The sequence below is a fragment of the Varanus komodoensis genome, unplaced genomic scaffold (assembly GCF_004798865.1).
Source record: "Varanus komodoensis strain SLA01 unplaced genomic scaffold, ASM479886v1 scaffold3, whole genome shotgun sequence".
Taxonomy (NCBI): Eukaryota; Metazoa; Chordata; class Lepidosauria; order Squamata; family Varanidae; genus Varanus; species Varanus komodoensis.
Window position 1 is genome coordinate 29735792 of NW_025335761.1, and position 14129 is coordinate 29749920.

Genomic DNA, 14129 nt, shown 5'->3' on the forward strand with positions numbered 1-14129 from the left:
AACTTTTTAAAAGTACTACAGGTTCTGAAGATTTCTATTCACATGATTGTGGGTAAAAACTAAAGTTATTAAGTTATTCTCTTAATCTCTCATTCCCTTTTATAATGGAACTTATTTTCTATCGTCTCTCTCTCTCTCTCTCTTTCACGCGCACACACACACACATGTGTACATGTTTCTGTATATACACATTGCTGCTCAACTTGTACCTTCAGACACTGCTAACACAATTTTGTCAGCCTACATGCTCTTCTGAAGGAATCATAAGTGAAGCATGCATTCTATAGATTTTGCCATCATAAACTCCTAAATCCAAAAGACAGGAAGTGAACTCCCTGCTTAAACATCCTGCTTGTGCTGTTCTACTTAGAGTGATGTAATGAGGAAATTTTCATCCTTTGCTTCTAGCCAATCAGAAATTGCAAAAGGATGCTGTACAGTGTTGTTTTCCATGTGAAACATGTGTCCTGCTTTGTAGAATCAAACTTCTTTTCTGATGACTAGCACCTTTTCTGCCATTTGAGTCACCTTAACTGAATAGCGTTCAGTTTTTTTCACCAACTTGGCTCAAAAAATTGAGATAAGCCCAGCTAGGGGAAGGGGAAAATTTTTCCTGTAGGACTTCTAGCTTTAATTGGTACTTTGTTCAACTGCCTTTTTCCATTTTCTCTGCAAACGTTGAGATAGCATTCTGCTTAGACGTAAGTCCTTTATGGGAATATAAGTAGCATTTTTTAAAATTACATTTGTGATAGATACTGCACTCGCATCATGTACAAGTGACTCATTAACATTGTGGCATTAACTTGTGTTTGTGAATGTACCTCCCTAAATGCCTTTATTTATCAATCATAATTTTCTACATGAGGTTTTATGGCATGATGCTCTTTTTTCATTCTTGAAAGAAAAGTTTTTAATTTTCAACAGTCATTTTAGAAAAATCTAAGAACATGAATACAGCATGCACAGTCATCTATACAGTGCCTTGCCTCGTTCCTCTGGAGTCTCATCATTTTTCTTTGGTCATTCTGTAGATTCCTAGGAAGCCTGACCAATGACAGCTGAAAGCCTTAAGTCACTATTCATGACAAGAACATATTGTACATTCCGGGTAAGATCCAGAGCAGGTTTGCAGGGCATGCAGGGGCTCAAAGGAACTGGAGAAGGTATGGAAGTTCTGTTCCACAAGTAGTATCCTGCTGCTGGCTGAACAGTGGTTCTGGATCCAATCCCCCATAATTTGGTCCTGTTGTCTTTACAATAATTGAATTAAGGCATTTCATGGTGTTACTTTAAACCAGGGGTCCTCAAACTTTTTGAACAGGGGGCCAGTTGAAAGGAGCGGGCGATGGGCATGGGCCGCCAAGGCTGTGTGGGGGGCATGGGCTGGGGCGGGGGGTGCGCGCATGTGCACACGCATGCAGCGAGGCAGGTGCAGGTGTGCACAGAGATCATTTTCTCCGAGCAAGTCCAAAACGATCTCCTTGCAAGCAAGCCGGCACCTTGCCACGTGCGCGTGTGCGCGATGAGTCCAAAACCTCCATGGCGGGCCGGATAAATGGGCATGGCGGGCCGGATCCAGCCCATGGGCCATAGTTTGAGGACCCATGCTTTAACCAATCATCACAGAACCATTTTTTCTCAAAATGGTGTATAGAGCATGTTATGTAAGTAACATCCTCTGTTGCATGGCAGAATAGGAGAGCAAACTTAACTCATGAATTGGGAATGTATAGCCCTCCATCGACTGGACTGTAATTCCCATCATCTGCACCCAAACTAAACTGGATACGAGATGAAAGGTTCATGTACTGTCTTTACCACATGTTTAACTTCCAGTAGAAGGCACATTTGCCAACCCAGTTTCAAAAACCCTTTAGTGTTCTAATGTCTAGATTAGCTACAGTGCCGGTATTGGTCCTGTTGTGTCAGTTTTAGAACAGGTTAATTGGGCACACAGTTGAATTGTAGATAGCCCTACACAGTGAAAGTTGTACTCAGCTTGCTGTCCCATCTTGTTACAAAGCCCAAGGAGGAGGTTGAACTGAGGTCTGTTAAGGCTAGGGAATGTCAGAATGATGGGAGCTTAACTATACCTGATTTTACAAGGGAGTTAGTCAAGGGAGTTTACAAGGGAGTCAAGCTGCACTTGATCAGCTGCAGATTTCAACCTTGAACAAAATGCCTGCTGCTTAGGAGGCTGGGGGTTTCTTTGTGAGATTAAGGCATAGGAGAAAGACTTAACTGAAAAAGGAGGTGTTTTAGACCTTGATACTTCAGAACAAAATCTGTCTAAAGAGGGTAGAACAGACATGCCCTGTTAGGCATAATGGTAGCTTATCTCAGATCTTAAGTGCTAAGGTGGTGGGACCTTTGCTGGGAACATCTCATCTTTACTCTCTGGAATTCTTCTTGCTTAGATTTGCCACCAACAGAATCAGTCAAAGCACAGCTTACCTGGATTCTTCATTAAATTTGAACTCTTACCTGTTTGATCCTCATATCTTTAAGAATATGCCATGAAACATAATGCAGGAACCATTGCCTCTAGTGCCCAGATGACTTTCCTGTTTTGGCTTTTTAATCCCTAAAATATTTAGCCCATCTGGGTGTCTTAGAAACTCCAAGAGGGAACATCTCTCCTGTCTGCTGCTATCTGAAATACCGATCTAGTTTGTATGAAAGAATGAACAGGTCCTGAAAGGGAACATCACTACTTCCTTGTGCTCTCACTCTTTCTAGCATGCAGAGACCTTTGATCTTTGAACTGTCCTGTGGAGAGTCTGATGTAAATCCTCTTCATCTCTGCGTGTGTGTGTGTATCCTAGTTTGTCACTTGCTCTTGAATCATGTCTTGATTTGGCTGGATTTATCATGACCCATGACCTTACCTTGTACTCTGAACTGTGCACATCTTGACTTGGGAAACTATTTCTGGAATGTTCCCTCATATGACTGTACTTATTGGCTCTGAACCGTATCTCAAATTAAGTAATGTGCCTATAGCTTCTCATCTAGTTATATGTTTCACGAAGAGCATAACCATTAAGCTGTTTCTGTGAGACTGGCTACAATAATTAATCTCCCAGATTTGAGTGATACAAGTTAGAATGCTAGTGTAGTGCTAGAAGAAATGGGCCCGTGGCAAGTTGAATGAGAAACTGCCTTTGCCAATTTCCTTTGGTCATTCAGGAAAGCCTTTTCGATGGTTCTGCATACACTTTTGACCTATCTGGCTTTTAGTGTACTTTTTCCTGACCTCTGGAATTCTCTGCCCTGATTTTAAAGCATTTGCCAAACAATTGTGACTTTTAGGTGCATGCTAAAAACATTTTCATCCCAACTTTTCCAAATTAATTTTTGTTGATAATGTTGTGCATCACTCTTCTAGATATGTCTATTTATTTTATTGCACTCTGGTTTTCCATAATACACTGTGTTTACATTCCTTTATTAAGCAGTATATAAATGTATTAAATTATAGATAGCGGATAAGCTAGATAATGTGGAGAGCCGGGCACCTTTCTCTAACCTTTCCCTGTATGTTCCATTCAGGCTGGATCCAGGCTGCTCTATATGAAGGCTGATTCATATGGTTAAACTAGTATGTTGAGGAAATATTTAGCATGGGCTGAAGTAGTTTTGCAATTGCTTTTCCTCATGTAGGTAAGTTTGGCAGGTAATAAATTAGGCATATGATTGTTTTATGGGACACCAAGCTTGTAATTCAGCAAAAATTGCCATATGGATAATGGTTATTAATTGACCAGTTTAAAGCTAAAAAGAACCCCAATTACAGTTCCCAGGGATCATAGAATTCCTCATCCAAACCTTCCAAGGTTGGAAGAAGTACTCTGCCTGCAGAAGGGGGAATTGGTTATCCTATCAACTTCCTATGTTCCAACTGCATCCCTTTGCAGTGGAAATGGAAAGAATATGCCTTGTTTGTCCAAGGTGGAAAAGGGTGGAAGAGGGCATTTCAACGGGCTGGGAAGGGAAAAGAGCAGAGAGGCCATGACTGAGATACCCTGAGCCTTTTCCAGCCTCCTTCCTTTACCACAGCACCCTTGATAGACAGGCTGAAAAGCCTGTTTAGTGCAAAATCACTAGACAAGGAAGTGAAGATCACCCCTGCCACTCCTCCTACAGCTTCATTCCAACAGAGCATAGGAATCTCAAAATCTTCCAGATTTGGAAGCTTCCTCAAAGCAAGGATGTAATAAATAGGACTGCACCTTTAGGCAGCAATCCTATCCAGGCTTAGCAGAGAGCAAGTCTAATTGAATTGAATGAGATTTACTTCTGAATAATTCACAAATAGAATTGTGCCATCAAAGTAGGACATATCAACAATCCTTTCAACAAAGCATCATTGAGTATATTGCTTTATTTGTAAAGTGACACATATTTTCCTTTGAAAATGGGTACAAACCCAGAATAGATTAGGATCTACGGTAGATCTCTGATTGATTTTCACCAGAGCAGCAAAGATTCTTGACTCTAACTTGTTTAACAGTAACAACCAAAGAGATCTTGCAAGCCTAAAGTCTGTTCATCCTTGGTGTTTGAATGGAGAATTGTGTTGCAAATATTTCATTGTATAAATTAGATATTACAGTGTAGGATAGTGTACTTGTTTGGGAGTCCCTATGAAAACTGGTGGAAGGGTTATGATTGGAATTCTATATTCTCTTTGTGTAAGTTTCACTGAACAAAGTAAGACATGCTTCTGCATAGATATGCTCAGGATTGTACTCTACTGTTCATGAGACCATAGAATCATAGAAGAGTTGGAAGGGACCTACAAGGTCATTGAGTCTCATGCCTTGCTCTGTCCAGCCCACTAGTTAAAGCATCCCTGGCAGATAGCTGTCCAACTGCCTCTTGAATACTCCCTGTGTGAGAAAGCCCACAATTTCCCTAGGTAATTGGTTCCAATGCCATACTGTTCTAACAGTCAGGAATTTTTCCCCAATATCTAGCTGGAACCTGGCCTCTTGTAACTCATTATTCCATGTCCTGTGCTCTGAAGGGGAAGGGTCTTCTTAGCTGTGGTGCCCAATTGTGGTATCAGCTCCCCAGGAAGTGCACCCGGAGCCAATGTTGTACTTATTTCAGGGCCAGGTTCAAACCTTTCTATTTTCCCAGCATTTTAATTCTTTATGTACTGTAAATTAATTGTTAAATTCATAAATTTTATATTGGTTTTTATCTTACTAGTTTTGCATGGTGTGATTTGGCTTTCTTATTACTGTTTACTATTATTATGGTATCCTTTGTAACTGCCCTCTGATATATTGTGATTGGTTCTTATTTTTGCAATATATTGCATGTTTTATATTTTTAGATAGCTGATTTGTAAACAATTCCGAGAACCAATCTGCGAACATGTTATAAATACCTTAAATAAATAAATAATGGGGAAGAGATCTTGGCCTTGTTCTGTGTGACAACCTTTCAAATATTTGAAAAGTATGATCGTATCTCCCCTTAATCTCCTCTTCTCAAGGCTAAATATGCCCAGCTCTTTCAATCTCTTCTCACAGGCTTTGTTTCCAGTAGTCTGATCATCTTGCCCTCCTCTGAACTTTTTCAAGTTTGTCTGCATCTTTCTTGAAGTGTACACAACACTCAAGAAGAAGCCTAACTATTGCTGAATAGAGGGGGACTGGATAGCACATTTTGCTTAGCTTCACATCTTTTCTTGCTGTTGTCATTGACACAGAAAACCAGTGCAGTGGTGTTTTCTGGTGCAGCTTTGGGGCATTTGGCTTTAAAATGCCTGGCATTGCCACTATTGAAGTAGTACCATACCTTGAGTGTGCTGGCTGTAGTAGCAGCCTTGGCCTCAGTTTTGGCCTGTGAAGCGTCTTTAGATGGGTCAGGGGGACAGAGATGGACAAGCTTCCCACCCCATCCCAAAGACCTACTGTTGCTCACACCAGCCTCAACTTTCACAGCTACCTCTTCAGTCACTTCTCCAACCCTGGCTAGCATTTTTGGCTTTTAGTCTTGGACAGTGCTGACTGTAGAGGATGCTGTGGTAGAACTGCTTCAGGGTTACCAAGTTGACAATGTCATCAACATCTTAACTCTGGAAGTCTCCAACCACAGCTTTCAGTGCCAGAAAATGTGGTTTAGCAACTGAGCAAATACTTCCTGAACTTGGCAAGTCATCCTGCAGCACTGCATCCAACACTGCTCTTTGGTCACCCCCATACTGTTCCTTGTACAGATTATAGCCTATTTCCTCATAGGGCGATCACTTCTATCAGTATTTCTTGCAGAATACTGAAGACATGTGGGTTTAGCCTATGGGGACTCAAATGATAAAATCACACTGAAGAGTTGCAAAAAAGTCACCCACTTGAACAGAGGGACTTAGCAGAGATTGTTTGTTGGCAAGGGGGTGGCTAGAAAAGTAAGAACAGCCTCCTATCCTTGGTGTAACCACTCTATTTCTAGTTCATCTTGCCTCACTGAATTTTTGATCTCAGCATCCCTGGCAAGCTGCTTGACCTCTAGTTCCAACTTCTTCAGCTTGAGCTGGAACAGTAGTTGTTCAGGCTAAGAGAGAGTCTGGAAGTCAGCCAGCTCTGCAAACAGTGGGGCCATTTCAGCTGCTTGTGACTGGAGCAGTCACATCATTACCCATCTCCAGGCTCCATCAAAAGGATGGTTTGGACCACTTGCCACCTTTCCTGACCTCAGGAACATGAACATTCTTCCATACTGTAGGAGAGTCTGGGCCTGACTGCCCAAACAGAAAGAAAATATAACATTTGTCACTGATAAGCACCTTTACTGGTTCCGAGGAGAAAGAAAAAAATCCTCTGAATGTAGGCCCACAGTGCATTGAGCTCCATCCCATTTTTGCTGCTATGTGGTGACCTTGCGCCTGTGGGCACCCAAGCTACAAGTGTAGGTCTAGTGCAGTGGTGATGTGGGTGCTACCATCAAAAGTAAAACACTGCACTCTCATCAGTCCCAAGTGTTCTCAATCCCTCAAGGATGACTGCCCTTTTTGATCCTCTCCCCTTTTTTCACCCCAGTTTGGATTTTGGCAAAAACAAAATAAAAGATTTATTAAAGATTCAGACAAAGAGGCACGGAATGGAAGAAAAAGGGTTACCCCACTTTCAAAGCACAAAGCAATAAGCAGTTTAAAGTGGCACTTCAGAGGCTAATGGCACAGAAAATGGCAGGAGGGAAGCTATTCAAAGCCCTGTGTTAAGCTGCCAACTTGGTTCTTTTGTGGTCTCCATGGCACTATGCCTTTATTGGGCCCTCCTCCTCTTTCTGAAAGACCTACACAGGAGCATCTGTACCAAAAAAGACTGAATAAAAGACCCTGAACCTCCTTTCCCAGGGGAGTATATCTCCATGGGTCACCTTCCTCATCCAGGTGGAGATTTGCCAGAAGACTAATATACTTTAATCCTACTAGATATTGCTCATTTTCAGTCCAGAGATGAATTTTCAAGATTCTCCATTGTTTGAACCTGGGCAGTGGATTTATTAGGAGATTTATTTAAATGAGATTTATTTATCTCATATGGCCTTGAGATAATCACAGCCAGGCCATTTGTCTCACAATACCAGCATCTAGCACGTAGCAACTACTATCTCTTCTGATTTTTAGTTTCTTCCTCGTAGACCTAAGTAAGATGCAGTTAGTATGGTCTGGAAGAATGCACTGCTGTAAACCACTCCAAGCTAACCATAAAAGTCCCCTTGAAAACAAGTATGGGGGCTGAGTTGAAGTTTTAACTTGGAATATGGAATGGTGGTCTGAGTACTGACTTCCATTCCAGTCTCTTGGTCTTCAAGACAATTTAACTGTGTTATAATTTTAATCTTTTTCCCTGCTTGCTTTTACAACATAAAAGAATCTATTTTAGAGCCTATTTTGTTTGTGAGGCACCTTTTTGCCTTTTTAAAAATGCTATTGCTGCTTTAGGGGCACATAATAATGAATAGAGAGTACTACTTATCATGTATATAATGCCACAAATAGATGTGTGGCATTATATACATGCCTTGTAATTGTAGGAGAAGTCAGCAGTGTTTGAATGGTCACGTGCATTTTATCTATTGTGTGAATAGCACAAATGTACCACAAGCCATTGTATAGTGCTGCAATTGTTGGAAAAATGTAAAGACATACTGCCTTTCATTTGCTGCTGCTGCTGCTGCTGCTGCTGCTGCTGCTGCTGCTGCTGCTGCTTAACATTTTGTGTGTAGAGGGGAGGGGCCTCTTTTAACTGCATGTGCACCTTCTGTGTTGCAAAAGAATCAAGATATAAAAATAAAGTGCATAGTTATTCACTGCTGCACAGCTGTGTATATGTGCAGTAGAAAATAGCCACAAAAACAGCATGGATTTCCTGACTGCAAATCACATGAACATCACTGCAAGAAAAGAACAGGTAATGAGAAGAGGGAGAAAATGTGTAAATCCTGCCAGGGAAGGAGGGAAAGGGTGAAGAAAAATACTGCAAAACAGGTTCTACAAGTTTTAACCACTTCAGTAAAAGTTATCACTAAATTGGAACACACATCTTAGTAATGCTTACTATAAACAATAAAATATTCATAACAGTAGTTGGAAAAATGGTGACAGGATAACAGGTTCAGGGGTAGATTGTGTGTCCTACACATGAGCCAGCTGTTCTAATACTGAGGAATATGCTATAGATGAAGGAGCCAAGTAGATGTAAAAATATGAAACATAGAATTGTATCTTAGACTTGTTTACCATGTTTGCATTCCCCCCTAAGTGCTCTGTAACACTACTTTAATTGTGCTGTATAACACTTCTGTATGTTTCTAAAGTGCATGACTTTTGGTGTCTCAGATGTATCTTTGTGTGCCTTGTTGCATATGCTGTTTTGAGAGGAGAAGGCTCTAAATATGTATTTCAGTATAGTTTTTATATTCCATGTACTGCGTATAAGAGGACCCGTAAAACCAAAAATAGTGAGGCAAAAACTGAGAAGTTTGTCCTATGCACCAGGTGAAAAATGTATATCCTACAGGGGATATGTTTTTAGCCCCCAAGTAGAAGCCAGGACCCCCACAGAAGTAGAACAGTGAATATCTGTAGGGACTTTGTTTGGGGATTCCAGGCTCTTTGTCTTGTCACTAGCCAGGTTCACTAGCCACACGTTTTGTCTCTCAGTGGATATGAAGGCTCTAGAGATAGTTGTGTTTTTTTCTTAGAGATATTCATAGTTTTTTCGTAGAGATATACTTGTGTATAGTAAAGGACCCTTGAAACCAGAAATAGTGAAGCAAAAATTGGGGATTGTCTTCTACACCTAACATATGGCAGACCTCAGAAAAACAGCCCAAAATACCAACCTCGACTTCTATATGTCTTACACAACAGTATATATGGTAGTTCTTCCATAGCGTTATTGCACTAGTAACAGATACAATGCCAAGTGGCCAAGTTAAAGCAAAGTCCTTACTCAGGTATTACCATTGGGCCAGTATGGTATTGTCCATTCCACAACTTCATTCTGTGACATGTATACAGTGGGCTTCGGTCTAATAATACAAAATAATTAAAGCTATAGTATCTGCATAGTAGCAAAATACTTGTGTGTATCTTATTAATGTGACACACAAAGATCTCTGGTCTTAGACTTGTGATGTAAGAAATAAAGTTGCATTCTGCAAATGTATATACATTACTGGCTGTCACTTTTTTCCCCAGTCCCAACTCAAACAGATATGGTATTTCCAATAACCAATACCTATCAGTAATCTTTTACGCAAATAGCTTCCAGGCATCAGCATTAATCAAGGAAGAATTTTGGTTAATAATCATACAAAAGTTTAGACGACAAAAAGTTGTCTGTTCCCAGAGATGCAGTATCTAGTAAAAACTTCTTTCAGACTCCCTCCATCACCCAGCTCTTCTCTACGTCACTAAACAGAAATAGAAATGATGTATATTATCATGATTGCTAACCAGTTGGTACACAGCAGCAATTCTCATATTGAATTGGACCTCAGTGTGTCTGGCACTCATAATTTCAATCTGTTTTTTCCATCCCTGCTCATGTTAAATGATTAGACCTAATAGCACAAAGTCATTATCAGAAATGCACTGGCATAATGCGACAGGAACAGATGGGAAGTCTGGGTTTCTCTAGAGTTTTGGGCAGCACCCTCTCAGATATGCAGGGATTTTATCATATTTGCCAAAGCACACATCTCTGCTGTGCTTTAAGCTAATATTGGAAAGGCACAATCTAAAAAAGCAGCAGCTCATTCTAGATTTAGATAATAAATGGATTGGTGAGTGTTCACAAAGGAAAATTCATACAGTGGATTAAATGTATCTCCTAAAGGCAGAATTATGAGGGCCACAACAAAGAGAAAATGAGGTAGGGAATTTCAGAAGAGCAAAAAATAGTTTTGATTCCTGCAATAGAAAGTAATGATGGCTTTGTGAGTTGGTAGGGTGCTAAAACCAGTGCTATTAGTCCTGAACGTGGCACATGGTACAATGATAACATTTCACTGTAGTATTGGCCCAAAAAGCAGCCCTAAAATATAAAGAAGATGAGTGTGTGCATATGGGGCAGGGGGATGCACCCTTTTTGTGGGCTTCCCATAGGCATCTGGATTGCCACAAAAAGAACAGAAGTTAGAATAGAAAAAATTTGGTTTAATCCAGTATGGCTCTTCTTATACTGTAACTCTAGTTAACCTTTCTGAAATAAAGGCCCACTGAACATATGAGACTTAATTCTTCGGTGGACGTACATAGCAATTTGGTGTTAATCCATTTAAAAAGCTGATTCCACTTTCCTCTGATTTCTAATATTAGGATTTGTGTTTTTTTAAATAGAAAACAACTTCAGCTATATTTTGCTCCAGTTAATAGTTGATATTTCTTTGGGGCAAACAAATCAATAGCAGAGGAAACTCGAAATAGAGTAGCCTACATTTATTTTAAAGACAGATAAGTGGCTGAGCAAGAAAATAGCTTGGTCCCAAAAAGGAGAAAATACTTTATATTTGTAATACCAATAATTAACTATAAGCACAATGTATTGGACTGTGCTTACTTTTCCTGGCTGGGTACTTAGTTTTTCAGTACTATGGTAGGAAGAAGACTATACTTGCCTGGCAAAACAAGAAATACACAAACTGAGCTGTAAAGTATGCATGTGAGTAACTTTCCATTTGGAAAGGCACTTTTAAAAAATTAAGAACAAACTTCTATTTGTTAACTCATCTAAGCTAAAAGAATGTATTTGGTTAAATATACAATTGTAACCTTGTCTTAAATACAACAAGGAATTGTTTCACATTCTTTGTGTCCAGATAGTTGAACTGCAACATCCTGTGGCTAAAGTTTATGGCAACAGATAAGGATGTTACTAAGGAATGGGAAAGTGCAGGTTAAAAGTTACTTTTTGACTTGGTGGTTATATCAAATATACACGTTCAGTTTAAAATTGAATTAGCAATATATGCATTATTCTAAGAGGTAGCATAACAGGTAACTGCTTTCCAAATTCTCTGGATGTGAGATAGTGACTTCTTCCTAAATGCAGTCACTATAATCATCTGAAGCCAAGAACAAGATTAGAGGAATGTTTTTCTTCTACAGTTTTATTTAAATAATGTGAAAACAATGTATAAAAACATATTCATTCTAGTAGAGTAAGGGTGATGCTTACTTCTGGAGATGACTTCCATAGATGAAGAAATTATCTTTTGCAATGGGTCTTCCTTAGTTAAGAAAGGATGCTCTGCATATGCTTCATATTTTGAATCTCTACATTCAGCACCTTGAGCTGCCTGTGTAGTTCCTGTTATTATACAGTGCTGATCATGTTACATGTTGCCGGAGTGCAAGCTATACATTTTAAATATCGTAAACACTTAGATCACTTATTCTTTGCTCCACTGGGTGAGTTTGCACAACATGGTAACCACCATGCAAGTCACATGTGGGTTCGTCAAGAAACAACTCACAGTGTGCCTGGGAGAGGATCAAGGTCAGCGTGGCTTTTCTCCCCATTCTCCCTCCCTCTCTGCCTTCCTACAGGTATTCCAAAGGCATGCATGGCACAACCCATTTGTCTCCTTTCCCTTTTGTGATCACGCCCCTTTTGTGCTTGCTGCATTTTTTTCTCCTTTATTTCTGCAATGGCTGCTATGGGTGGCAAACAAATGTGACCACTCCAATGTGCCACTTAGGCACTTTGGCGTGGCGGTAACAGCCCCTGCAAATTACTCAAGTGGCACATTGGAGGGCCTGTCATTGATATATTTCCTTGTGTCAAAAATGTGTTTTCAGGAATTATAAAATTATTTGGTTAATATTTTGGAACTGCTCAAATGCATGACTCTTACTACCCAATCATTTCAGCCATAATTTTTCCTTTATGGAAATGGAGTGGCAGCCTAGACTGTCCTCTCTTCTGGATCTCCAGACCCTAATAGATGTGTATCTTTATTTATTTTATTGTAGTCTGAAATAATGCAAGCCATCCAGAGACGACAATAATGGACGGCATACAAATTTTATTTATATATATATATATATATATATATATATATATATATATATATATATATAAATATCTTTTGCACCTTTGTGTTTTGACCGCTGGCAATAGCTTCTCTTTCGATGTCTCCATGATAGCCCTCAAGGTCACAATATTTTGAATGGTACTACATTATATCCAGAACCTGATACATTTACCTACAGTGAATCATATTTACATCTGACTAAGCAAGGGGCCACCTTAGCAGACTATTAAAATCACATTGAAATTTATTTTAGGAATGTAGTGGTTTTCTATGAACACTGGGGCAAAGGCCTTTTGGGTCTTTAAAGGCTTCACTGGAAGAGTTGAAAAAGATTTTCTTTAAAAAAAGAATTAGGATTATATGTCAAATAGCTTCATGGAAGATACCTGTCATGACAACTTGCCTGCCAGATCCAAAGCCAGCATAGAGAGAAAAACATAAAGACAGCATTAGACCTCTGCTTCCTCTGCCTTCCTCCTCCTCCATAGGGCTATTTACTCCTAATTGTCCTGTAGAAAATGAGAGAGAGAGAGAGCAGGAAGCTCTCTTCTTATACCAGCTAGTAACTGTATATGTTTTTAAGTGTATGTTTTTAATGTATCTATTGCATTTTATTAATGTTGTGAGCTGCTTGGAAGATTTCAACTGAAGTGGAATACAAATACATTGGTGTCTCGTGGTTTGAACAATTCTAACTTTGAACAGTCCAGAGTTTGAATGTTAGAATCAAGATAAAATTGCTCTGCAGTTCGAATGATGCTTCCAGGTTTGAACTGTGAGTGAAGTGAAAAAATGTGGTCACACCAGAACATCATTGGTTGTGCACCCAAGTTAAAAAAAAAAAAAAGCCTTGATGTCCTGAATCAATTTGTACTGAATTGATTTGCCTTGATTTGAATTGGTCCTTCTTGAATCGATTCATCTTGAACCAATTCAGGGCATCAAGGCAGCCTCAACACTGCTGGGGTAAATGTGTTCGAAGCAAGGGGGAGTATTTTGAGGGGAATTAATGGCAATGTGTCTTTTATTGTAATTTTAATTTAAACATTCACCATATTTTTTTGATCACACCTGCTCGAACTTAATTCGTTTCAGGAGGGTGTATTTGCTGTTTCAGTTTACCAAAATGGGTACTGTTTAGGGTCTGAGAATGGATTAATTCACATTCTATTATTTCTAATGGGGATAATTGCTTCTGACATCAAATGGCCTCCTGAAAAGAATTAGATTCGAAGTATGAGGCACCACTGTATATAAATGAAACACCCATGTTCAGCAATAGCATACTACCTCAGAACAACAAATGTTATTCACTTCCAGCCTTCCTGAGCCTCCTGAGAAATGGCTTTTAAGATGCACTAGGACTCTTGTTCTTAAGGAAACAATATGCTGCATAGTGTATCTGAGGAATGTGTGTGCCATTACAAGCCCACTACTGCCTGAAAGTGGTGCCTCCATTTCCTCCAGGCAACAGATTATCTTCTCTTTTTAATCTGGTTCCACCCGAGAGGGAAGCCTGAAGGACCACACAATTAGGTCTTTTTGAAATTGCAAACCTGAGGATCCAA